This window comes from Ambystoma mexicanum, chromosome 8 (assembly GCF_040938575.1).
Source record: "Ambystoma mexicanum isolate Mex_15411 chromosome 8, UKY_AmexF1_1, whole genome shotgun sequence".
Taxonomy (NCBI): Eukaryota; Metazoa; Chordata; class Amphibia; order Caudata; family Ambystomatidae; genus Ambystoma; species Ambystoma mexicanum.
Genome location: NC_090929.1, coordinates 767,223,149 through 767,249,829, shown reverse-complemented (window position 1 = coordinate 767,249,829; position 26,681 = coordinate 767,223,149).

Below are 26,681 nucleotides of genomic sequence, written 5' to 3'. Positions count from 1 at the left end.
AACACCACCTCCCCCCTGACACAGAGTGATGTAGAAATGGTAGTAGGATGACCAGTAGTTCGTTTGGTGAATGCTGCTTGCACGCAGCGTTGCCACACAAAGTGTTCACTTTTCACACAGCAAGGTTTGCACAGGTGTCTTCCCTGCCACAACTACCCTTGGATGCCCTTCGCAGGAGGTGATTTTGCAGTGAAAACCCTTAAAGGACCCACCACTATCAAAACATTTTCCAAGGTGAACATGTAACAAATATGGCATGATCTACATGGGCTGTTGTATAAGAAGCATTAATGTGTGTGTAGGTGTCTGATAAGGGCCTTTCATGCATTGCATTTTCCCCTGATCTTGGCATTCCATGAGGGAGAAAAAGTGCAGGGGAAACGTCTGCTGGAACAGGAGCACCACAGAGCTCGCTCCTTCCTTAATCATGAATGACCTGTGGGATTAATCTGCCAAAACAGCAGCGTTCCAGCCCTGTGTACTTTTGTGGGTGTGCCACAGCTGTGTGCGTAACAGATTTGTGACTCAAAATCATGCTAAAAGTGTGTGTTTTTCATTCACTTGCTGTGAAGGATTAACATCTGGCAAGCATGTAGAATCCCTGCATTATTTAATTTGCACTAAGAACACAATTATGTGAGTAATCCATTTCAGAAAAGTTAGTCTGCTAAACAGACCCCTTTCATTAAAGTCAATTTCAAAAGCATAGTGTACACGTGCACTGCTGTGTCATTCTTCCTGATCTGTAGCTGATGCCTCTCAGTGAAACAGAGCTGGTTCAGATGTCACAAGTGCCCTGTTTGACAGCTGCTGTGACAGAAAAATCACTGTAGTGCAGACATTCCACTTAACAGGGTAATTCATAGAATTTCGCACAAAAGTGGCGCACGCGGCTGGCGCACATTGTCCCCGTGCGATACACTGCGCCAGCCATGTGCGATAAAATCCATTTCATCGCACAGCGTATTCATGGATTTTAGCCTCCAAAACCAGCCGTGGCGCAGAGTGGCGCAGCGACCCTGCAGCAACGCCAGTTACGCCCCCAAGAACGCCTTCGCGCAAGGAAAATCCATCAAAATCCCCAATTCATCGCAAATGTCTGCGCTAACCCTGGACCAGTTTACAGGGCTGCCAAACAGTAAACACCAAGCGGGGAACGTGTATTTCAGGGGTTCGCGGGAAGTTTCACACGCGATCCCAACAGGGTACGTGTATTTCAGGGGCTGCGCGTGAAGTTTCACACGCGATTCCATCAGGGCACGTGTATTTCGGGGTGCGCAGGAAGATCCACATGCGATTGGCCTGGGTACGTGTATTTCGGGGTGCGTGTGAAGTTTCACATATGAATCCTGCAGGGTACGTGTATTTCGGGGTGCGCGGGAAGTTTCACAAGCAAATTCAGCAGGGTACGTGTATTTCAGGGGTGCGCGGGAAGTTCCACACGCGATTGTCCTGGATACGTGTATTTCGGGGTGCGCGTGAATTTTCACACGCGAATCCTACAGGGTACGTGTATTTCGGGCTGCGCGGGAAGTTTCACACGCAAATTCAGCAGGGTACGTGTATTTCAGGGGTGCGCGGGAAGTTCCACACACGATTGTCCTGGGTACGTGTATTCCAGGGGTGCGTGTGAAGTTTCACACGCAATTCCATCAGTGCATGTGTATTTCAGGGGTGCGCGGGAAGTTCCACATGCGATTGCCCTGGGTATGTGTATTTCGGGGTGTGCAGGAAGTCTCACAAGCGATTTCAGCAGGGTACGTGTATTTCAGGGTTTCCGGGGAGTACTACATGTGAATTGGCCATGTGGGTCCTCCCAGGTGTTCCCTCTACACCCTCCACAGCCCCTGCAGGCAGCCCACACCACAGGGGACTACTCTGCACCCCTGCTCATGTCCCGCAGGCAGCCCATCCACCATAGGCATGCCCCCCAGCCAAGCCACATGTCACCTTGCACTACTGATCAACAACGCATGTCTCCCAGCACCCCCACCCGCCAGCACTGTGGGGCACCTGCCAGCAGACCCCCACTCATGTCCAACTCATGTCCCCCTGCACCCCCGCCCCCGAGCATCCAGAGGCACCCTCCACCAGGCCCCCACTCATGTCCCCCTGCACCCCCACCCCCAGCATCCAGGGGCACCGTCCACCAGGCCCCCACACATATCTCCCAGCACCCCCACACCCCAGCAGTCAGGGGCACCCTCCACCAGGCCCCCACTCATGTCTCACAGCACCCCCAGCCCCCAGCAGTGCAGGGCAACCCTCCACCAGGCCCCCACACATGTCTCTCAGCACCCCCAACCCCCAGCAGTCAGGGGCACCCTCCACCAGGCCCCCACACATGTCTCCCAGCACCCCCACCCCCCAGCAGTCAGGGGCACCCTCCACCAGGCTCCCACTCATGTCCAACTCATGTCCCCCTGCATCCCCACCCCCCAGCACTTAGGGGCACCTGCCAGCAGGCCCCCACTCATGTCTCCCAGCACCCCCACCCCCCAGCAGTGCAGGGCACCTGCCAGCAGGCCCCCACTCATGTCTCCCAGCACCCCCACCCCCAGCAGTGCAGGGCACCCTCCGCCAGGCCCCCGCTCATGTCTCCCAGCACCCCCACCCCCCAGCAGTGCAGGGCACCCTCCACCAGGCACCCACTCATGTCCCCCTGCATCCCACCCCCCAGCAGTGCAGGGCACCTGCCAGCAGGCCCCCACTCATGTCCCCCTGCACCACCACCCCCCAGGAGTGCAGGGCACCTGCCAGCAGGCCCCCATACATGTCCCCCCAACACCTCATGATGATCCATAATCATGGCCCCCATGCCCCCTCAATACACTGCCTACGCCACCCCAGTCCGAACACACCACCAGGTATGACATCCACCCCACAAAGAAATCACCAGCACATGACGCATCCCAAATGGCTAGTCTGCACATCAACATATATCCATCAAACCCGCACAATGACAGCATGTGAATGATAAAACACACATTGTGACATGCATGAAACCAAAGAGAGAATACCACACATTGAAGTACCAAATGATAATGTATTAAACAGAAAAGCAAGGCAATGAAATGGAACAGAAGAAAATGGAAATAATAAATGAAATCCAGCATGTCCAATAAATGAAAAAGATGCATGAAATCCAAATGAAAAGCAATCCAAAAGCGAGTCTCCAAAGTGTCAGTCTGAGAAAATAAATCCAAGGTGCAAAAATAATAAAAAAAACATTGATCCATGGGAAAAAAAATTAACAATCCAAATCCATTGTCAAACTATGTGCAAAGTGAACATCCAAATGAAACCTATAAAATAAAATCCTACCTAATGAAGAACTATATACAAGAAGTTGTGGCATTGTCCAAGCGCCCCAAAACAAAACAAAACCGAAAGGAAACTTAACACTAAAGAACTATTTACAAGGGCAGCGGGCTAGTCCGACGGCTTACTTCTGGATGTTCCAGACCAGGGCATCATCGAACTCCTGCTCAATGTCCCCGAGGCGGTCCTCTTCCATGGTCCCGAGGGTCCGCAGGGATGATGACATGTTCTCCTCCAACTCCCTGTGGATTGCCTCAAGGCACTTGGCCCGCCTCAGGGCCCTCCGCATGGAGTTCTCCTCCCTGACAATCGTGAGCATGCCTCTTCCGCCCGCTGCCGCTCCGCATCTATGGCGTGGCCCAACCGCTGCCACACGGAAGACACTTCCCGTCCTGGGTCCTCCTGCCCTCCGGCCGATGCCTGCCCCTCCGATGTCGAAGGCCCCGAGCCATCATGGCTCCCACCTCGTTGCTGCTGCTGCTGTGCCTGTGTCTGTGCCCTGGATCCTGCTGCCTGCACATCCTCCACCGGCCGGGGTGTAGTCGTTGATGTGGCCACCCCTGCTGGACGTCGGACTCCCGACTGTGGCAGGGATGTGTCCTCCACCAGCCTGGCTGCACTGTCAGAGGCAGTTCCACAGGGCACCCAGATGACAAATGGGTGGAAAGATGGCACGGAGGACAACTGGCGCATAGGGTGTTCAATTGAGGAGGGGGTTGGAACAAGCTCCAGCAAACGGAGCAATCCGGCCTGGGTGACCTGTCCCAGTAGGCTGACGCGGTCAACGAGCAACACCACACCAGTCAGGACAGGCTCGACCCGTACCTGGATGGCCACGTCCGCAGGCAGAGGAAGGCCAGTTGTTGTAAGCTCATCCCCTGCCTGAAAACGGGTCTGGACGTAGGCATCCCTGCTGGTGCAAGATGATGTAGTGACAGGATCAGGGACAGGATTTCACACAGGCACTTCCGCGGTAGCCTGTGCTGCCTACTGTCCCTGGTCCGGCACTGCACCACTAGCACCAGTGGAATCTCCACCTCCAGACCCCGTCTCTGTCGCTTGCACGGCCTCATCCTCCACCAAACCCCACACCAACCTGGATGACTCCGTGCCATCTTCCCCGTTGGGCCCTGTGGGGTCCCAGCTGCCCCTTCTGCTGCCGAGGAGTCCAACTCCGACCTCCGCCTCTTGGACCTCCCCCCGGTAGCTGCGGCCTGGGACGTGGCACCGGACTCCTCACTCCCCGACGCGATGACAACCTGGGAGGGGAGCCGGGCCTTGCGTCTCCGGCTGGCGGTGCGATCCCTGCTGCTGTGCTCCACAGCACCTTCTCCGCCCTCTTCATCAGTTGATGCTGCAGACAGGGAGAAATAAAACACAGGCATCAGGGCACTGTACAATGGACACATACACACATGACAGTTGTACATGAGTGGCATTGGCAAACCTCAGACATGGCATCACAATCGCCAACACACATGTCATTTCAACTCGCACACATGAGCCATACCACAGCCATATCGCAACAGCCAGCACCATCCATACACATACAACAGCATGTGCAGGCAAAGGTGAGCCAGACATCACATGCAACACAGGGAGTGCACTACACATGCACACACACCACCACACTTGCATGCATGTGTACACCTCTGCCAACTGTCGCAGTGTTGAGATCGGCATCCATGTCACATCTGCCAATCAGTCTTCCACATCCCGGTGTCACATGCATCCATGTTGCATCACTGTTGCACCCTTGTCAAATACACACACATGCACATGTACACAGTGCAGATACATGCAGCTGAAACCAACATCCATGTGTGACATCACGAACATGCCTACTTACATACACATTAATTCAAACATGTGTGCCCACACATCTGCATTTGGCATGCAAGCCTACACACACAAGCACCATCCATGTCTCACACATGAGAGCCCTCGCATGTGTTAGCCTCACAGCCCTGTACACCCCCCCATACTTGGCCCCATAAAAACACTTGTGCAACCTGCACACTACTGGCACACCACCACACGCACAGTTTACAATCACGATGCATGTACACTTACCGCTCGACTCCAGACGGGTCTGGCTCTCAAGGACCTGGACGTGGAGTGCTGGGGATATGTGTTCCAGGACCCACATCTGATCTTCCGACAAGTGGCCCCGGCGCCCCTTAGCATCCGCTGTCTACAAGAGGCGCCGGGCCTTGTTGAGGGTCCTGGACCTGAAGTCCTGCCAGCGCTTCTTGACATGATGGAATAGTCGGACTGCCACCCCCTCCGCGTTGATGGCAGTCACGATGTCTGTCCAGATCCGAGTCTGTCCTTCCTTGTCAGAGCGCAAACTTCTGAAGAGGGCATCAGACTGCCCCAGGACTTGCTCAACCAGGACACCAACTTCGGTGGCAATGAAGCTGGTGCCCCTCTGCCTCTCTGGCCGGGGGTTGCCAGTGGTGCCAGATGTTGCAGTGCCCGACATGACAACCCCAGAGGCAGGAGTGGGTGGGCAACTGGGTCCTGGGGCTGGTCTGTGGAGCGATGGAATCCCAGTCAGGAGTCTTTGGTTCCAGCAGGGGTGGTCACAGCAACAGCACCCCTGGCTGATGTGCAGGCAGCAAATGGCAGGGCACGTGGGCAGCAGGCAGTCAGGCAGAAGCAGATGGCAGGTGGGAGCGTGCTCGGGGCTCTGGGGGGCAGTAATTCAGCCTTCTGGGCAGGAGCATGGTCTTCCGTGTGCTTACGCGTGGCCAGCTTGATACGGAGTGATTTGGCACGTAAAAATCCAGCACGTCTGCGTGTAATTCGAGAAAAGAGCCTTAGCGCATAAGCGCATCAGCACACGTACGCGAATTCATTGGCCCAAAGGCCCCCAGCGTGTAGGCGCGTCTATGACGTTACGCGCACGTGCGTTTTCCATGGCGCGTAGAAAAAATAAGCATGTCAGAGTGTCATAGCGTGTAATTGGTGGAAAGGGCCTCAGCGCGTATGCGCGTCTGTGACGTGCGTGTGCGGGCATTTCCCTGTGCACCGGTGCATGTTACACGTCCAATGACTGCACGTCAGAGTGTCAGCTCGTGTAATTGGAGGATAGGGCCTTAGCACGTACACGCGGAAGTGACGCTGGACGTGTGGGCATGTTTAAAAGGTACGTGTAGAATGCCATTTCTTTGTACGTGCTTTTCGTGGAGAGCGAGTGGGTGAAATCTGTACTTCTTGTCGGGTCACACGCGATTTACTTCACGGCATTCCAAGTTCGTACTCCCTGTTACCTCTGACAGCTTTTTCTCTTTTTGTCTTTTTCCTGGGCCTGTTTCCTCAAACAGCATTCACTTCTTCTGTTGTCCTGTCTCCTCAGACAGCATACAATTCTTCTTTTGGCGGGGGTGTTGCCAACGTGCACACGCATGTCTTTTTCTCGCTATTTTTCCAGGCAGACGGTGAGTCATGCACGTATTTAACATCTGTGCTTGCCCCGTGTGTCGCGTACCCCTTCAGAGGTCATTCTAGGCTGCGTGTGACACGCATATATTTTTGTGTTTCTGGGTGCCACAGCGTAGTGCAGGTTTATTTTTCCACACACGTGGTCTAGGAGGGGTTGCGTGCACATTATCTCCCTTTTTTGTGGTGCCTGTGCATTGCGTGACCCGTCATCTTCCCCCAGGGGTCACATACAGCCTTGCTAGAGCACTAGGGTACGAATTCCATCTAGTACCCTACCCCTTTGACCCCCAATTGCCCAGGACAATAGTTTACTGCAACTCCCATACGCACAACAACATCAGTGCCATGGTTGGGAGGTGAGCATGTGGTAAGGGTGGCAAAGGTGGCCAAGCCTCAAGAGGTGGACGTGGGGGATACGGTAGGGGACGTGGCCGGGACTTGCAGGGTGCCCCTAGTCCCCCATGTGTGGATGACCAGTCAGGGACACCCATGCCCCCCCCCCCTGGTTGAGGGTAACGTGGCTGACACCATCCCTGCTCAGCCCTTGTTGGACCAGCCCATTGTGGCACCAGACCTGGCACAGGGTGACTCCATGGCTGACTTCCAGGTCAGCAGGTCTAGGCCACGTGTGGCAGTGCACGTTGGTGTCACCAGGCCATGTGGATCAGGGGCATCTATGTCATCTGCTGCCCCACGTAGGCAGGGTGGGGAGGCTGCAGGGGCAGCTGTGGCTCCATCCACCCCAGCTCTGAGACTCCCAGCCAGGACAGTGTTGGTCCCAGTCCATCCTGCTGACGTTCCCCCTGACTACATCACACTTCAGCTAATGCCTGCACCAAGTCCCATGGTGAGTGTTCATTCCCACACTCCTAGTCCACAGTCCACCGGGGCTCCTGCCCCTAGTGTCCAGAGCGGCGTAGGACACTCAGGATCCCCACCACCTTCCAAGCAGAAGAGGAAGAGTGCTCGTCCAGTACAGGCTGATGCCCCAGACACGGCTACACAGTCTGGCCCGCCAATGAAGCCCAGCTTCAATCAGGCCGAACTTGATGCACTTGTGGAGTATGTGTCTGCACATGACAGTGTTAGGGAGAATTCTCTGTTTAGGCTGAATTTCCTAACCTAGTGAGTCCCCCAGCAGCTTTGCTGGATTTCGGGAGTTTGTTTTTTCCATCCTGCCAGGAGTGAGACTCTTTTCCTCCCACTCTTGGACATGTATGTGTGTAATTCCTTTGAATGTCAATGTGTTCTAGGGGCTATAGGGTCTTTTACTCCATAGGGTCTCATATGTTTTTCTATGTGTGTTACACCGCACCCTATGTGCCGTAGCACTGGGGCGTCCTAGTGGACCTCCACCATAGACTCCATACCCGGGGACTGACTACTGTCTCCCCGGGCATGTAAAGTCACCATTGGCTTTACTAGACCTAAATTTACTAACAGAACTAGTACAAACCATCTTATCGTGGACGTACTAGTAGGGGTAACTCGATTACTCCTGGATCTGTTACTCGAGGGGGCACTGTCCCGTCCCCCCTCGTCGAGTTTTGGCTGGTGGCAGTGGAAACTACTTGTTATGTTCGACCCCGAACCTAACCCTATCGGATTCGTCCCATTGTTGGAGATTGATACTTTTCCTCGTTAATCTCTAACGTACCACCGGTCTACTTATCGTAATTAAGTTTATCGGATGGTATTTTCTGCCAGAACTCGGTTTTTAAAATGGCGTCTGTGTTCGTCTCTGTGACTCCTAAACCAAAGGTTGAGCCCTTTGTCCCACTTTTGGCGGGCTCTGTACAGAGACCCTCCAAAGTGGTGCCATTCTGTCTGAGTTACCACAGGGGTGTGGGAGGGGGTTTAGGCACCCTGGACCGAGTTGCCTTGCCAACTCTGGTCGCACTCTGGAGTGATTGGCCCAAGTGGTTAGCCTTCCCGCTCACCACTTAGCATGTGTTGATTGACAGCTAGGCTGAATGAATGGGGGTTTTTCTGCATAAAAGCAGGGCTTTTGGGACTGGATATTCAGAAGTCGCCACAGGACCTAAGAATCCGACGAGGGTAACGCTGAGCCGACCTGCAACAACGACACCTCCGGTGGAGCCCTGCTGAGCCGACTCACCACTTCCCGACGACAGAGGAGATCTCCCTGCCGGAGAGTCTCTTCCCCTGACTGGTGGGAACAACCAGTCCCCTTTGCTTTTTATTCGCCTCAGGACTCAGTGGTCGAATTGCCCGTGCAGTGCACCTAGGCAACCGGATAGCCACTACCCCTGTACCATGACCAAAAGGTGGTGCCTTGTGACGGAGCACTCCACGGCTGGTCTCTTCCCTGGTGGTGCACCAGACTTCACTTTTCTTCGACGACGAGAACATCTCTACTCTTGGCAAAGACCTGGCGTGCATCCACCACCAGGAACAACTGCCCCGCCGGAGCTGCCCTCCACAACAAAGTACTGTGTCTGCCTGGCTTCCCTTTCGATCGGTTCGAGTGAGGTGTCTTTATCCTCTCCTTTCCGTTGGGTCGCCTCCAAGCTTTTCTCATTTATTGTTCTGAACTGGTTCAATCTGCCGATAACAATTTGCTACAAAGACTTGAATGCATCTCCACTAGAGACTTTTTGGGACATATCGCCTTGCCTCCGAGTGGGCCTGGCCTCTGAACTTTATGATCTATTGTGGTTCCTGCCTTCTTACCGTACATTTTACCCGTGAAGTATTGAACTGTGTTGATTTTGTAACCTGCCTACCTTTTTCTCTCCCGTCCTAACTAATATTAGAGTGCCATCTAGGTTGAGGTATACACCTCTGTCTGTAAATAAGTGGTGCCGGTAGAACCTAGACTTGTCGAAATATTGTTAGGGGGATTGATCGTTTCTTCTTCGTAGAGTAATTGTGTTTGATTTGTTTGCCGTGAAAGTGCCATAGTGTTTTAATTAGACTTTTCATTATTAATAAATACCTTAATATATTTACACTAAGCCTCGTTGCGTGTTTGCTTGTCTTGCTGGGAAGAATTGCCCTATTTTGTATACTCCACATACTGCTCAACTCTTCTTGAGGGAAGTCTGACTGCTCAGCCAAAGCTACCAAGTGAATCTGTGTGGTACAGACTGCTACCAAGTGGGTTCACCGCCAAACACCTGTAGTCCTAAATCTTTTGCAGTGGTCCCAGAGGGAACTGCACAGGTTTCCGCCTAACAGACAGCGAAATGGTGATTACTGCAGGATGCAAGACCACACCTGCACAATGTCTGGCACTCTGGCAGACCATCGCGGACATCATAAGTGCCCTTGGATTCGTGAGGCGCACAGCTAATGATTTCTACAAGCGCTGGAATGACCTGAAGCGCAGGGCAAAGAAAAAGCTGGCCTCAAGTCATGCCGCTACTCTAGTGACTGGAGGTGGGTCTCCAGCAGAGGACATTGAACTCACTCACATGAGTATGTTGCTGGGACCTACGTCACGTAGTGACAGATCCAAGGCGTGGGAGACCTGCCAGATTACGAGGCATTGTCTGGTGAGTGCACATGCATGTGTGTGTCATCCATGTGCATGGTGTGTGTTTGAGGGCTTCTGATTGAGTGCCAGGTGAGGGTGTGTGTGCCTGAGTGGTTTGGGTCACCCATGTGCTTCATCCAATACATTCTGCGCACCAGGATTTGGGTATTGCAGTATCCCTTCTAGCAACAGTAGACATTTAGCCCAACCTCACGCCAGTTGCCCTTGAAGTGTCATCTTGCCACAACATTGTTGTGTATTATTCTGTGTTCATTCAGGCTGATTGTTTGCATTCCACCACTTTCACTAGGCATGTCCCAGTCCTATTGTCACATGTGTGACATGGCTATGGTACATGCCATCTGTGTGATGGCATGTGTCATGTATGTGTATTGGACATGCCAATCACAGGCCAATGTGTGATGGCACTGCTAGCCAGCATGCAGCAAATGTGTTGGTCTTCCATCTTGGTGTCATCAATGTGTGCCATTTGCCTCCCCTTCATACGCAGTGACGGTGAATGCATGGGAGGGTTATAGTCATGTATGACATGTGTCAATGAAGTACTGGTTCTGTTGCTTCTCAGCCCTAATTGTGTGCCATGGTGCTAATGCCTGTTCCCATTTCTTTTCTTTCATGTCTTTGCAGGGGATGATGCACTTGATACTGCTGGGGTTGTGGAGATGGTGCAGACCCAGGAGGGGTCTCAGGCCCGACCGGGCACCAGTGAGGGACGTAGTGTGGTGGTGGGTGAGAACCCACCCTTGCTGCAGACCATTCTTTCAAGGGGTGTCTCTGGGTGCATCACCCCAAGCTCTATTCAGGTGTCGATTCGGATGATGAGACCTATGTGCCGTCGCAGGTAAGTGTTTCTGGGAGGGATTCTGTACTGTCCAACCCACCTGCACCAGGGGTAGAACCCTCAATGGGGATGTCAGTGTTGGTAGGTCCACCTTTGGTGGTTACGGATGCAGGGTCACACTCCGCAACTTATGATCCTGTTCCTGGGCCAGCAGATCAGAGGGGGAATGCAGTCCTGCAGCCTCAGGCAGTGCCGGCACAGCAAGGCGCAGTTCGCCTTGCCCCAGACAGGTGTGGTGCCCGCCGACGTGGTGGCCGTATGCCACCTGGCAATACCGCATGGGAGCAATCCATATACGGTATGGCAAACCAACAGGCAACATCATCTGAGATGATGGCTCAGACGATGGATAGGGTGGCCACTTCCATTGTCCCCCAAGAAAGGCTGATGGAACAACTACAGCAGGCAACAGACTCCATTTGCCCGTCACACAGGGAGGACATGTTGGCGTCCAACAGAGACAGACGGGTCGGCACTGGAGACTCTGCGGGAAGCCATTTCTATTGAGTCCCACAGCCATAGGGAAGCCCTGAGGGTGGAACTCTGTCAGCTCAGGGTGACTCTTGTTGAGCTTGAGGCTTCAACTGACATGAGGACAGAACAGCAGCTGGAGCGGCTCACACGTACGCTCTCAGCTGAGATGCAGGCAAATCGGGAGGAGGTCCGGGCATCCCGTGAGTTGTTGAATGGGGACCTCTGCACGATTATCCTCTAGAACCAGACCTTCCACACCCGCATGCTTGCTGCCATGGAGGACCAGACTAGGGATTTGTGTGGGCTGCCTCCCATAGTACCACCACCTCCTGATGTAGCTGCAGAGGGTGAAGAGAGCGACAGCAGCGATTCTCTTACAATAGGGTAGCCGTGCAGGCCATGAGCCCATGGAGGTGTTTTTTTTTTCCCAAAATTCACACAGGTGGGTTTTGGTGTGCACCCTGTCCTCGGACCTCCTGGGTGGCCTCCCCCACCCCCCTGGCCCATACATGGCCATTTTTGATTTTTGATTTTTGATTTTTGTTACATTGTGTTGCCTTGTGTGGCTCCCGTGGGCATACGCTGTATTGTGGCTGGGCACATGCAGGCTTGTCCTGAATTTGGGTTAGATGCTTGGGTTTGTGTGACACACACCCCTCCTGCTTCCCGTTTCCATGGGCTTGCAAAGGGTGTGCCCAAGTGACATTGACTTACACAGTGACGTTGGACTCCCATTTGCTTTGCGGGCAGTCTGTAGTCAATAGTGTGTATACATTCCTAGTGCATATTGTTGTTGTGTTGTACACTGCATGGTGTATTGATATGTGCCTCTGCATCCATCTTATCCTCCTAATTTGCAGGTCCATTCCTCATGTCTTCACAAGGTGGTCTACTTTGGAAATGGAGTCTATGTTGTAAGCAGTGCACCTACACTTTTGCGTGGCGCTAACACTGTACAGTTGGAAGTGGTCAAAGTGCTGGCATTATCAGGTAGCGAGACTACCAATTTTTTAAATCCGTACTGTCATGTTTATGGTAGGTTTGAGGTTGTGTAGGTGATTTGTATTATTGCTAAATATTTGGTAATGTGTGTTGTTGGTCCTGCATTACTGTGAGCATTTCATGTGTGGCCAGTTTCCATTAGGGACAATGTACTTTGTGACACTTGTGTCATGTTGTGGGGATTACTTTGTTTGCTCTCACATAGCATGACATGCCATGGTGTTGTGTGGCGGTGCCGGGGAGGGGTTAGGTGACATGGCACTGTTCTCATGTTGTATTTTGCAAGTGGGTATTCATTTTTGATGCATAGAAGTGTGTCTTTTGATGACACTGCATTGGTGGTGTTTGTGTAGGTAGGGATGCACATATTGTGACACTTCCAGGTGAACAATCTCAGGCTGCTATGTCAGATTGAGTCATCATTGATTGTCAGATGGTATGTGCCAGGGCCGTGTGCACTCCACAGGGGTGTGATTTCTATGTGAAGTAATTAGCCACCAGCTGCGTACGGGCTGCCTCACCCGTGCCCTTTCACCTCCCATGCCCAGCGGGCGTGCATGTGGTTGGGGATGTGGGGGCACCACCATGTCCACAGCCAGGCCCCGGCGTGTTGCAACATTGTGCAGGACACATGCTGCCACTATGATCCTGCACACTACTGGAGGAGCGTATAACAGCTGCCCGCCAGAACGGTCAAGGGCGCGAAAGCGTGACTTGAGCACTCCGAATGTGCACTCCACTTTGCTCCGGGTTGCAATATGGGCTGTGTTGTATCTTACCTCGGGAGGCGTGATGGGGTTCCAAATTGGTGTCATCATGTGGGTGCTCAGAGGGTAGGCACTGTCCCCTGGGGAGGTGGTGATGGGTATCATTAGTGGGTTAGTGACATTACTCTGTATCTGACATGCATGCATGTGCTGTGGCATTTTTACTCACCAAGCAGCCATGCATCGCCATGCCGCTCAGCTTCCATGTCCCGTTTAGGGTTGACATCCTGTAAATGAAGCTGTCGTGGGACCCTGGATAGTTGGCATATACTGAGGTGATGATTCCCTTGGCATCACATACTACCTGGACGTTGATGGAATGCCAGTGCTTGCGGTTTCTATAGATGTGCTCAGATGCCCTGGGGGGACGTAGAGCCACATGGGTGCAATCAATGGCACCTAGCACTTTGGGGAATTGTGCCACCCCGTAGAAATCCTGGATGACAGCCTGCCTTTCTGCAGGTGTTCTGGGCAGGTATATGTGCCTGCGGACTGATGGGCACGCAGTGATGATGGCCAACACCTTGTGTAGGCACCGTGACTGCGTGGCCTGTGACAGCCCCCCCACTATGGCACTTGTCGGCTGAAATGATCCGGTAGCCAAGAAGTGCAGTACATTGAGGACCTTCTCCAGGGAGCTGAGTGCTTGGGAGCACAGGGTGGGTGATGTGAGGTCATCCTCCCACTCACTGACCAGGTTGAGTATTATGTGAGGTGGAAACCTGTCCCTCACATACACCTGGTCATCAGCCATACCAAAAAGGCTAGTTCTGGATGTAAAGATTCTGGCCCTGACTATCCTCTTCCTCCTCCTGCGGTATCCCACGGCCACTGCTGTTAGGAACGGTATGTTCATCCTGGCGTCTGAGCTTGTTTGTTGTTTGCGCACTTTTATGCTGCGCGGGTCGACGTACGCCTGCTTCCTGCGAGTCGACGTGCGCCTGCTTCATGCTGGCGTACGTGTTTCCGGATTGGACCGTCTTTTTCGGTGCATTGTAGGCGACCGTGTAAATCTTCCCGCCCACCCCAGGAATACACGTACCCCACTCTCCCAGGCCCAGTCACGTGTGGAAGTTCACGCGAACCCCGTAATACACGTACCCTGCTGATACCGCGTGTGGAAGTTCACGCGAACCCCGTAATACACGTACCCTGCTGAAATTGCGTGTAAAACTACCCGCACACCCCTGAAATACATGTACCCAGGCCAATCGCACTGCTGGGGGGTGGGGGTGCTGGGAGACATGAGTGGGGGCCTGGTGGAGAGTGCACCTGACTGCTCGGGGGTAGGGGTGCAGGGGGACATGCGTGGGGGCCCGGTGGAGGGTGCCCCTGACTGCTGGGGGATGGGGTGCTGGGAGACATGAGTGGGGGCCTGGTGGAGGGTGCCCCTGGATGCTGGGGGGTGGGGGTGCTGGGAGACATGAGTGGGGGCCTGGTGGAGGGTGCCCCTGACTGCTGGGGGGTGGGGTGCAGGGGGACATGAGTTGGACATGAGTGGGGGCCTGGTGGAGGGTGCCCCTGGATGCTGGGGGTGGGGGTGCAGGGAGACATGAGTTGGACATGAGTGGGGACCTGGTGGAGGGTGCCCCTGACTGCTGGGGGGTGGGGGTGCAGGGGGACATGAGTTGGACATGAGAGTGGGCCTGCTGGCAGGTGTCCCTGGATGCTGGGGGGTGGGGGTGCAGGGGGACATGAGTGGGGGCCTGTTGGAGGGTGCCCCTGGATGCTGGGCGGTGGGGGTGCTGGGAGACATGAGTGGGGGCCTGGTGGAGGGTGCCCCTGGATGCTGGGGGGTGGGGGTGCTGGGAGACATGAGTGGGGGCCTGGTGGTGGGTGCCCCTGACTGCTGGGGGGTGGGGGTGCAGGGAGACATGAGTTGGACATGAGTGGGGGCCTGGTGGAGGGTGCCCCTGGATGCTGGGGGGTGGGGGTGCAGGGAGAATTGAGTTGGACATGAGTGGGGGCCTGGTGGAGGGTCACCCTGACTGCTGGAGGGTGGGGGTGCAGGGGGACATGAGTTGGACATGAGTGGGTGCCTGCTGGCAGGTGCCCCTGGATTCTGGGGGGTGGGTGTGCAGGGGGACATGAGTGGGGGCCTGGTGGACCGTGCCCCTGGATGCTGGGGGTTGGGGGTGCAGGGAGACATGAGTTGGACATGAGTGGGGGCCTGGTGGAGGGTGCCCCTGACTGCTGGGGGGGTGGCGGTGCAGGGGGACATGAGTTGGACATGAGTGGGGGCCTGCTGGCAGTTGCCCCTGGATGCTGGGGGGTGGGGGTGCAGGGGGACATGAGTGGGGGCCTGCTGGCAGGTGCCCTGGACTGCTGGGGGGAGGGGGTGCTGGGAGACATGAGTGGGGGCCTGGTGGAGGGTACCCTGCACTTCTGGGGGGTGGGGGTGCTGGGAGACATGAGTGGGGGCCTGCTGGCAGGTGCCCTGCACTGCTGGGGGGTGGGGGTGCAGGGGAACATGAGTGGGGGCCTGGTGGAAGGTGCCCCTGACTGCTGGGGGGTGGGGGTGCTGGGAGATATGTGTGGGGGCCTGGTGGAGGGTGCCCTGCACTGCTGGGGGCTGGGGGTGCTGGGAGACATGAGTGGGGGCCTGGTGGAGGGTGCCCCTGACTGCTGGGGGGTGGGAGTGCAGGGGGACATGAGTTGGACATGAGTGGGGGCCTGCTGGCAGGTGCCCTGCTCTGCTGGGGGGTGGGGGTGCTGGGAGACATGAGTGGGGGCCTGGTGGAGGGTGCCCCTGACTGCTGGGGGGTGGGGGTACAGGGAGACATGAGTGGGGGCCTGGTGGAGGGTGCCCCTGACTGCTGGGGGGTGGGGGTGCTGGGAGACATGAGTGGGGGCCTGGTGGAGGGTGCCCCTGGATGCTGGGGGGTGGGGGTGCAGGGAGACATGAGTGGGGGCCTGGTGGAGGGTGCCCCTGACTGCTGGGGGGTGGGGGTGCTGGGAGACATGCGTTGGTGGGCAGTAGTGCAAGGTGACATGTGGGTTGGCTGGGGGGCATGGCCATGGTGGATGGGCTGCCTGCGGGACATGTGCAGGGGTGCAGCATAGTCCCCTGTGGTGTGGTATGCCTGCAGGGGCCGTGGAGGGTATAGAGGGAACACCTGGGAGGACCCACACAGCCAATTCATGTGTAGTACTCCCCGGCACCCCCGAAATACACGTAGGCTGCTGGATTCGCGTGTGGAACTTCCCGCGCACCCAAAGTACACGTACCCTGCTGAAATCGCGTGTGGAACTTCGTGCGCACCCCAAAATACATGTACCCTGCAAATTCACGTGTGAGACTTCCCGCGCACCTTGGAATACACATACCCTGCTGAAATTGCGTGTGAAACTTCACGGGCACCCCGGAATACACCTACCAAGGACAATCGTGTGTGGAACTTCCCACGCACCCCGAAATACACGCACGTGCTATTTTTCACACAGCGGGTGTCCGTGTTTGTCGCGTACCCCTTTGCACCTCATTTGTCCTAGAGGGCCACAGTATGGATCATTCATCATAACTGTATATAGGTGCTTTTTGTTAGCGCACATTTTGGCGCACATTTATTTCAGGCGCAGGGATGCTTCCGCCTGCTTTCTTGTGGCAGACTTGTTTGGCCCTATTTGCGTCTTTGCCCGTGCGCTGGTTTGCCCTATTCGATTCCATGAATACGAGTTGTAGGCGAGCGTGTGGGCGTTCCGCGCACTTGCCTCCTGTACTTCCCCCGTGATGCCCATATTTTCACTCGTTGTTCCCCATTCCGAGTGTTAACGCTCCGTGTTCCGCCTACTTTTGTTATGTGCGCCGCGCTATGTGCGATTTCGCTGTGGCCGTGGCGCATGCCATTGGATGACTTGTGTGCCGGCGTGCACCGCACACTTTTTCAGCGCACATCCAATATTTTTCTCACGCACGGACTTCCATGAATCGATGTGCACTGGTTTCCCTGCAATTTTCACACTTGCACTGCGATTCGCACGTTTTGGCACCTCTGCGCCGGAATTTTCAGCGCACATTAATTCCATGAATCGGCATGTAAATCTAAACATCTGTTGAAAAAACACCTTAATTATAATAAACTATCACCTTGTGACAGGCAAATCTTGAAATATAAGGCATACCTAGGTTTTGGTATGGTATGTTGGCTAGTGGTCCCAATAATAATTAAATGCCCTACCTGATTTGTAGAATAGACATGCCAACACTGATCACCAAGATCAGCCAGGGAAGGTCTGAGTGTATTCTAGTCAGACTGCCTGGCTCTTTTCAGAATGCAGAACAAAGGACACCAACATTCTGCCTTTATTTGATTCTTTGTGAGTTCAGGTAACACATATTTCTAGCCAGGCAGCTCCCCCCTGGGAAACAGTCTTTAAAGGGCGCACCTAGACAAAAGGACCAGTCTTACACCAGTTGTTGCATACCAAAGGGCCTTTGAAGTCCAGGTTTACAGAAGGGTGTGGGTTTAGGCAGTCTGGCAGAGCAGAACAGGAGGAAAGATTCCACCATCTTGGTTTTCTATGGGCTTCTCTTTGCTTCCTGTCTCTTACACTTCCTGTACAGCAAAACACTTTTGGTATGTTGCCGGAAAGGTACACATCACTTTTTACCTTTAATAGTTCTTGGGGCCCATAAAGCAGGCTTAATTGTGTCTAATTCAGGCTGGAATTTATAAGGGAAGGGACTCCCACCATTTCCTTGTCTGACATTTTGACCTTCAAGGACATGAGGAAGAATTCATGTGGACTTCTTCTGGGCGACAGTACTTTCCAAAGTCCTCTGTCAGTGAGGTGAAGATAGAATGTTCCTAATCAGAGGTAATCTCTGCTTCCTACCCATTCCTAGGGCACATTAGGGGTGAACTACTTTTGGAGCATTGCCCGCCTCTCTCGGCCAGCTGCCCTGGTACCCAGGCACATCACGGGAGGTAATTGTAATTGTAATTGTTTATTTATAAAGTGCTTATCCACAAAGTGAAGTGCTTCAAAGCTCTACAAGACAGGAAGGGAACAAGGGATAAAGTAGTCATTCTTAGGCCTTGAAGATTCCAAATGATCTAACAGCAATAACTAGCATACTAGCATACTAGGCCAGAGGCATTTCTACTGGTATAAGTGTGTGACAAAGAGTGGGGAGAGAAGGGGGGAGAGAAGTGCATACAGAAACAAAAAAGGTTGGTCTATGTGCCTATGCATGAGTATATCAGGTACAACCAAGCTAGGCAGGGGAGACAGTGCAAGGACAGGATAGACAAACCTGCTAGGCTTAGTACATTGAAGGTTGAGCAAGTCCACAGACAGGAAGTGCGCGGAAGGGGGAGGGGGACACATGCACCCAGTCCAGCAGGGGCATGGGTTAATTGCAGAGTGGTTGCCACTCTCATGGAATGTATTCCGAGTGCAATAGTGCAAAGCAGAGTGCAGGGGCCCAGAGGCAAGTGCAGGACTAGTGGGGGAGCTGGGACCTGTAAGGCTCTGGAGGTGCACAATGTGACCAGTCAGCAAATTGAGTTGGTTGAGCAAGAGTAAAGAGAGGGAAGCAGGAGAGAAGAGACAGGAGGTTAGCAGGGGTAAGGGAGAAAGAAAGGAGAGAAGAGGAAGGTCTTGAGGAGTTTCCGGAACTTAAGGAGGTCTGGCTCAAGATGAAGGGAGGCAGGGAACCTGTTCCAGAGGGAGGCACCTGCAGATGATAAGGATCTACCCTCAAATCTCTGCTTGGAAAAATTACTCAGCCGCAGAGAATTGGACGAGCAGAGGGCTATTGAAGGAGAGTATCTAGGAAGAGAGCGTTGTAGATAGTGTGGGCCCCAGCCTCAGAAAGCTTTGTGGACTATGCAGATGGACTTGAACTTGATCCTAGCAGCGAGGGGGAGCCAGTGGAGGGATTTCAGAACTGGAGAGATGCCATCCCTGGGCTTGAGTCCAAGGATAAGTCTCACGGTTCTGTTCTGGATAAGTTGAAGGGGTCATAGAGTAGCATTAGGAAGATTGAGAAAGAGATTGTTTCAGTAGTCCAGTCTTGAGATAACCAGGGCTCTAGAGACAGTGAGCCTCTGGGGAAAGGTGAGAAAAGGTAGAATACCTCTGAGAAGGTGAAGCTGGTAGTTGGACTTTTTGGACATGTCCGATATGTGAGAAGAGAAGGAGAGAGTAGAATCGAAGATGACCGAGATATTTTGCCTCACTAGTGGGTGAGGGCACAGGACCAAGAGTGGCTGGCCAGAGTGAAAGCTGGAAAGAGGGAGCAGGTGTCCCAATGAGGACGATCTCTGTCTTCCTGGCATTAAGGCAGAGCTCATTAGCAGCACACCAGTACTGAATTGCGGACAGGCAGTCAGGGAAGAGCAAAGAGGAGGAAGAGGCCGAGTGTAGCCTGAAGGAGCTGTGTGTCATCCGCATAACACTGAAAGATGGAGGTAAATGCAGAGATCTTGTGCACTAAGGGGACCGTGTAATCTCTGTGAAAGCTCCTGCAGTTGCTTCCTAGTGACCCCCAGGTTGGAAGTGAGGAGAACTGCACCAAAAGAAGCAAAGAAGCTGTATTCCTGCATACTACAATGTGAAATGTCCATTGAACCATCGTCTACCATGTTTAAAATCCTCAAACAACAAGGACCCAGGATGCTGCTTTTGGCAATTCTTTGAACCTTTTAGAACCTCTTCAAACTGCTACCGTTGCTCTTCAAACCAGTTTGACACTGCACCAAGCCATTGGAGCATGCTGCTTGCTCCAGCTCAATCATGAAGCTTGCAGCTGCAGTAGTCTTTGAACCGTCATGTCTATAACAGCTCTGCAAAACACCAGTGTCTCCCTCATTGACCCAAGCTTAATTTTCGAATCGATATTGGTAGCCTCATCATGATACTGCATTGTTTGAGAACCACATCGAAACGCACAGAGCATACTCACGAATGGGACTCGATGCCTACTCCACGTCTGGATCACCACAACTTTCTGCATCCAAACCTGGTTTGACCCACTCACACAACTTTAAGAAGTCTGGTTTGGTGCAGACAAACTACCAAGAACTGAGAAAGAGAAAGGTACTGTTGAGAGGTCCCAGTGCTGTTGGTTCACTTTTGGGACTCTAATGACAGCTTATTCACCTGTCTGAACCTTTTTTCAACCTAGACATATACTTTTGGTAAAAATGTTCTTGATATAATGCCTTTTACCCTAGACACATTACCCAGAGTTCATGCATCATTTACATTTCAAATATGATGTGTTCTTTCCAAAGGTTTGGGTTTTTGTTAGTGTTTTCATAGTACAATTATTGCATATGACGTATTTAATTGGAGTATATCTCTCTTTGTAGAATCTTGATTGACATTCTTTTTTTTTAATGCGGTACTTTAGCAGTTTAGGTTGCTTATGTCATCAATTGTAAACCCCTCTTAAGTGCAAATTGTGCCCTCGGACCCCAAAAGGCAAAGGAGGTACATCTCTTGCATGTGCAATTTCAGCTTTGTGATTGGGATCACTGTTTTTCTGTAAAAGTGTGAGGTCTGAGTAGGCGGTTTATTAACTCCTCCTCCTTGTACTCCTGCAGGGTAGTAATAATGTTATCACACATATTTTCCAAATTTTGCACACAAATATGAGTAATAAACTTTGTTAACAGTCTGCACATGTTCATGTTTGGTACTGCTGTTAGATTTCAACTAATTTCCACATCATTTTTTCTTTCTTTTGTATCTTTCCCTACTTGTTGACAAATATTATTAGGTTTTTAGTTTCTCAAGCAGCATCTGAAAAGTCATGTATATGAATTGAAAGCTGGGAATGAAAGTCATGCTGTCTCATAGTGCTGGTGTGGTAGCACATTGGACATTGATTAATGAAATGTGTAGGAGTATGATTCTAATTTCAACATTATGACTCTACATTTCAACAGTTAAGCTCATCATTTCAGGATGCACATTCTATCAAGGGTTGAACTTCAACTCGGGCCCAGGGTGTGAAACTCATTGCTGGATTCAAGAGTGTGAGTCTCAGGCAGAAGTAGATAGATGCCAATGCACAGAGTACATGCTTGAAATTGCACTTTGTTTCAGGGGGCCTCATTAGGACCCAGGCGGTAAGGGGTTTACGGCGGCATAAACAGCGCCGACCCTTACCGCCTGATTCCGAGGTCCCTTAGCGCCATGGAGGTTTTAACACCTGCTTTTAGCAGGTGTTAAAATCCATGGCGCTAAGGGACCTTGTTGTTAATTACGCCACCGTAATTTACGGTGGCGTAATTAACGCCTTCCCCACTCCCATTATGCCCTATGGGGCAAAAATGGGAAAGGGGAAGGGTAAATGGGTTAATGGGGACTTACCGCCCCACTCACCTCGGAATCGGGCGGTAAGTCCGTCAACCACCATGGCGTAAACGTAGTTTCGCCATGGTGGTAAAGGTACGACCCAGGCGGTAACTTACCGCCTGGGTCGTAATGAGGCGGATGTTATTTCAATGCACTGCATATAATACTAACCTAAATCTAACATACTAATTAACCCAACCCATTTCACATGTAACAGATTCCCATAATACCATTTAGTGCAAATTAGCTCATGAAATAAGCTGGATGCAGACTGATGAAAATGCATAATGCTCTGAAAATGGTAAACATCACTCTTCTGGCACTGACGGACGAAGGAGCCAGAAATTCTGATTGCTGAGCAGATGGAGTTCAGTGCCTGCAAGCTGACTGCTAGGCTAAATCTAAAAGCTGATGTCTCCTGGGGTGGCGATCCTTAGAAAAGCTGCGGTGTTGAGAATCCTTATCTGGGTGTCCATGTGCAAGGCAGGCAGAAAGGCTGAGGAAGATTTCCCCCGCCAAGCTGAGTCGGGAATACCACCAATAGATTTAGGTAAATATGAGGTTAAGTGAGGTGCTGGTGATGTGAAGGATACAAAGTAGCCCAGATTAAATAATTCACTTCATTTTAGGTGCTGTATTAAAGATTCTATTTTCAACGTGCTTGTACTACTGTGTTTGTATTTCTCAATGCCTTGCTATTTTTTTAAGAGTTTTGTTCTTGCCAAGTTTCATGAAACCAAGATCAATTAGCAGGGCTTTGCACAGAAAAAATGCTGAAAGATATTGTAACGCTCACCTGGCTCCCACGGAGGCGCTGGTCTGGTCTGGGTTGCTGTGGCCTCTTCAAGCGTGATGCGCAGAATTCGGACCACCGATTGAACAGGACCCCCAAATCTTGCTTGTCTGGCCCGTAGGAATATCCTTCTGCAGATGAGAAAGGGGATTAACTGTCTGCTGAATAGTGTGCTTGCTCCCCCCTTCCCCCTTCGTTCTTCTCTGACTTCCTCCAAAACCCCCGGTTTAAGCTCACCTTATGGTTTGGAAGGATGAACTCTCCATCCTGCTTCTGGTGCAGAGGCGCGCGTTCGTCCAGTTACTTCACTGGTTTTCAGAATGGAGCTGGCAAATCCACTTGACTTTTCTGACGATACGCCGTAAGTATGAAGATGCAAAAGTTCAAGTGTGAGCCTCCTTTATGTTGTTTTTTCCTAACCTGATCTGTCCTTTATTTCAGGTGCAGAACAAAGGCGATGCGTTGAGGGGTTAAATTGCCGGTGGTAAAATCAGGTGAGTTAGTGATGAGGGCGACCCCTCTAAATGTCTTTATAATTCCCCAGTAATGTCTTTTGTCCTTTCCCCATAGGGGCCGGGGTGCGGTACCTGCCAAAGATGCAGCGCCGACCCGAGATGTGGAATGGTTCACCAAGAAAAGCCGGTAAGTAATATGGCTGAAAATTCGGCTTTCCTCTTGTGTTCCCTTGCTCACCTTTTGTCTCTTCTTCTCTCCCCTAGGTGCAGAGATGTGGTGACCGGTGCTGAGAGCCGCGATGGAGCCGGGCGGCATCTCGGGAACAGGTGAGTGAAGCGCGGCGAAGCAGCGAGCAACGCGGTGCTTTTAAATGGAAGTCTTTCTTCAGGAATACTGGCGTGAAGATTCCGGATGCAGGTAAGGAGGTTGAATAAGTTCTTGGTTTTCACCTTTCTCTTCTCTTCTTTCCTTACAGGTGTTCCAGGTTCGAGGCGGGCGTGGCTGGAGTCCAGGTGCAGGAGCACACACGGTGAGCGTTCAGCTGCTGGGATGCAGAACAACGCGAAGCACGTGTGGCTGTCCGGGCGTGGCTTAAATAGCCTGGGAAGAAGTTCCAGGTGAGTATTCTTCCACAGCCCCACCCAAGTAACAAAATAGTTCCTTTAGAAAAATAGTCCCTCCTAAGCCTCATTTGGCTTGGTTCTTCATGCAGCATGGTCTGCATCAGGTGAGTGTGCAGCATGGTCTGCTTCAGGTAAGTGCACCAAACACTTCCCCTTATGAGCCTGGCACCTATGGCGCCAGGACTGATGTCCAACATGAGCCTGGCGCCAACGTCGCCAGGACAGAGTCCAAAGAGCCCCAATAGAGGGCCGCTGGGCTTTTACCCGGGGGCGTGATGCCTGCTCCCGGGGATGCTGGGCCTGGCCTGGTGCTCCGGGGGTAGGCATCATGACAGATATTGCAAGAAGAAATGTACATGTACTGCGAAGTACAATGTGGGCATAAGTATCACTCTGAGTAACTTGCAGAATTCTATTATACGATAAAGAACAGTATAAAAAAGTAATTTAGTTTTATTATATTTATTCCACATTCATTCTCTTTCGTTTGACATGCTTAGAGAGATGCAGACGTCGGCAATAAATATCTCAAAGCAAAGTAGCCAAAGTGAGATGTTTATCTAGAGAGATTGAATGAGTGTGCAGTATTTCAATTGCATGCTTTACATTTGTTGAGACTCAGCCAAAAGAGCATAGTGTGGTATTGTACAGAAGGTACCAGAGGAGGGCATGAGCCATCTATTCAGAGTGTATTAAGTCCAGTATGTGTTGCTGTTAGTGACCCTAGGAAAGATAATTATTTGGCATTATTCTGAAATCAGTCTCACCACTGTAAAAATACCCCTACAAGTTTACCACAAGTACCACCAAATACCACCATAGCAAAGATACCACAATAACATACCACAAAGTATTAGATATTTGGGGTCATTACGACCCTGGCGTTAAGGGTTTAACGGCACCGTAACAGGTGTCAGCGCCATCAAACCCTTAACGCCTGATTACGAGGTCCCTTTGCGGGACTAATTAAAAAGGGGGGTACTGGGAGTCCCTCTGCCAGACATTAGTCCTGGTTACAAGAGACTTACCCAGAGTCTTTAGCTCACTATCTTTCACAGAGAAGAAATATCCCAAACATATCAGTCTTTGTCCTGCCCAGGGGCAGTCCAGCACCGAAATGCTAGGCAATTCTCCTCTGAACAAGAGTACCAACAGAAACCCCAGACACGTGTTTCGGTCTGGTTGGACCTCATCAGTAGGGTGGATCTGTGCCTCTCTAAGAATAGTGAGCAAGGGGTCCACGTCTGGATTCCCCTAGTAACTTAGGGTGAGACCCAAAGTTACTTAAATATGCTAATTAAAAAGGGGGGTACTGGGAGTCCCTCTGCCAGACATTAGTCCTGGTTACAAGAGACTTACCCAGAGTCTTTAGCTCACTATCTTTCACAGAGAAGAAATATCCCAAACATATCAGTCTTTGTCCTGCCCAGGGGCAGTCCAGCACCGAAATGCTAGGCAATTCTCCTCTGAACAAGAGTACCAACAGAAACCCCAGACACGTGTTTCGGTCTGGTTGGACCTCATCAGTAGGGTGGATCTGTGCCTCTCTAAGAATAGTGAGCAAGGGGTCCACGTCTGGATTCCCCTAGTAACTTAGGGTGAGACCCAAAGTTACTTAAATATGCTAATTAAAAAGGGGGGTACTGGGAGTCCCTCTGCCAGACATTAGTCCTGGTTACAAGAGACTTACCCAGAGTCTTTAGCTCACTATCTTTCACAGAGAAGAAATATCCCAAACATATCAGTCTTTGTCCTGCCCAGGGGCAGTCCAGCACCGAAATGCTAGGCAATTCTCCTCTGAACAAGAGTACCAACAGAAACCCCAGACACGTGTTTCGGTCTGGTTGGACCTCATCAGTAGGGTGGATCTGTGCCTCTCTAAGAATAGTGAGCAAGGGGTCCACGTCTGGATTCCCCTAGTAACTTAGGGTGAGACCCAAAGTTACTTAAATATGCTAATTAAAAAGGGGGGTACTGGGAGTCCCTCTGCCAGACATTAGTCCTGGTTACAAGAGACTTACCCAGAGTCTTTAGCTCACTATCTTTCACAGAGAAGAAATATCCCAAACATATCAGTCTTTGTCCTGCCCAGGGGCAGTCCAGCACCGAAATGCTAGGCAATTCTCCTCTGAACAAGAGTACCAACAGAAACCCCAGACACGTGTTTCGGTCTGGTTGGACCTCATCAGTAGGGTGGATCTGTGCCTCTCTAAGAATAGTGAGCAAGGGGTCCACGTCTGGATTCCCCTAGTAACTTAGGGTGAGACCCAAAGTTACTTAAATATGCTAATTAAAAAGGGGGGTACTGGGAGTCCCTCTGCCAGACATTAGTCCTGGTTACAAGAGACTTACCCAGAGTATTTAGCTCACTATCTTTCACAGAGAAGAAATATCCCAAACATATCAGTCTTTGTCCTGCCCAGGGGCAGTCCAGCACCGAAATGCTAGGCAATTCTCCTCTGAACAAGAGTACCAACAGAAACCCCAGACACGTGTTTCGGTCTGGTTGGACCTCATCAGTAGGGTGGATCTGTGCCTCTCTAAGAATAGTGAGCAAGGGGTCCACGTCTGGATACCCCTAGTAACTCATTACGACCCTGGCGTTAAGGGTTTAACGGCACCGTAACAGGTGTCAGCGCCATCAAACCCTTAACGCCTGATTACGAGGTCCCTTTGCGGGACCCGACCTTAACGGCTGGTTTTACCAGCCGTTAAAGTAGGGTGCCGCAAAGGAACCTCGGTGCTAATTACGGTACCGCAATTTGCGGGACCGTACTTAGCGCCTTCCCCAGTCCCATTGAGCCCTATGGGGCGAAAATGGGAATGGGGAAGGGCCATGGTAAAATGGGGAAATACCGCCCCACCAACCTTGGAATGGGGCGGTATTTCCCCATTCCACCATGGCGGACTTGTTACAACACCGACACCAACCATGGTGCTAATAGCGCCATGGTTTAGCACCGGGGTTGTAATGAGGGCCATAGTCTCAAAATATATTTTACAGATTTGGTGCATTGGCCATTGGGAAACTTTAAAACAGTTACAGGCCATGGCCTTGCATTACAAAGCATAACCATATTGTGCACTCATTAGTTGATCAGTGCTGAGGGTTAGTTAGTGCAGTACT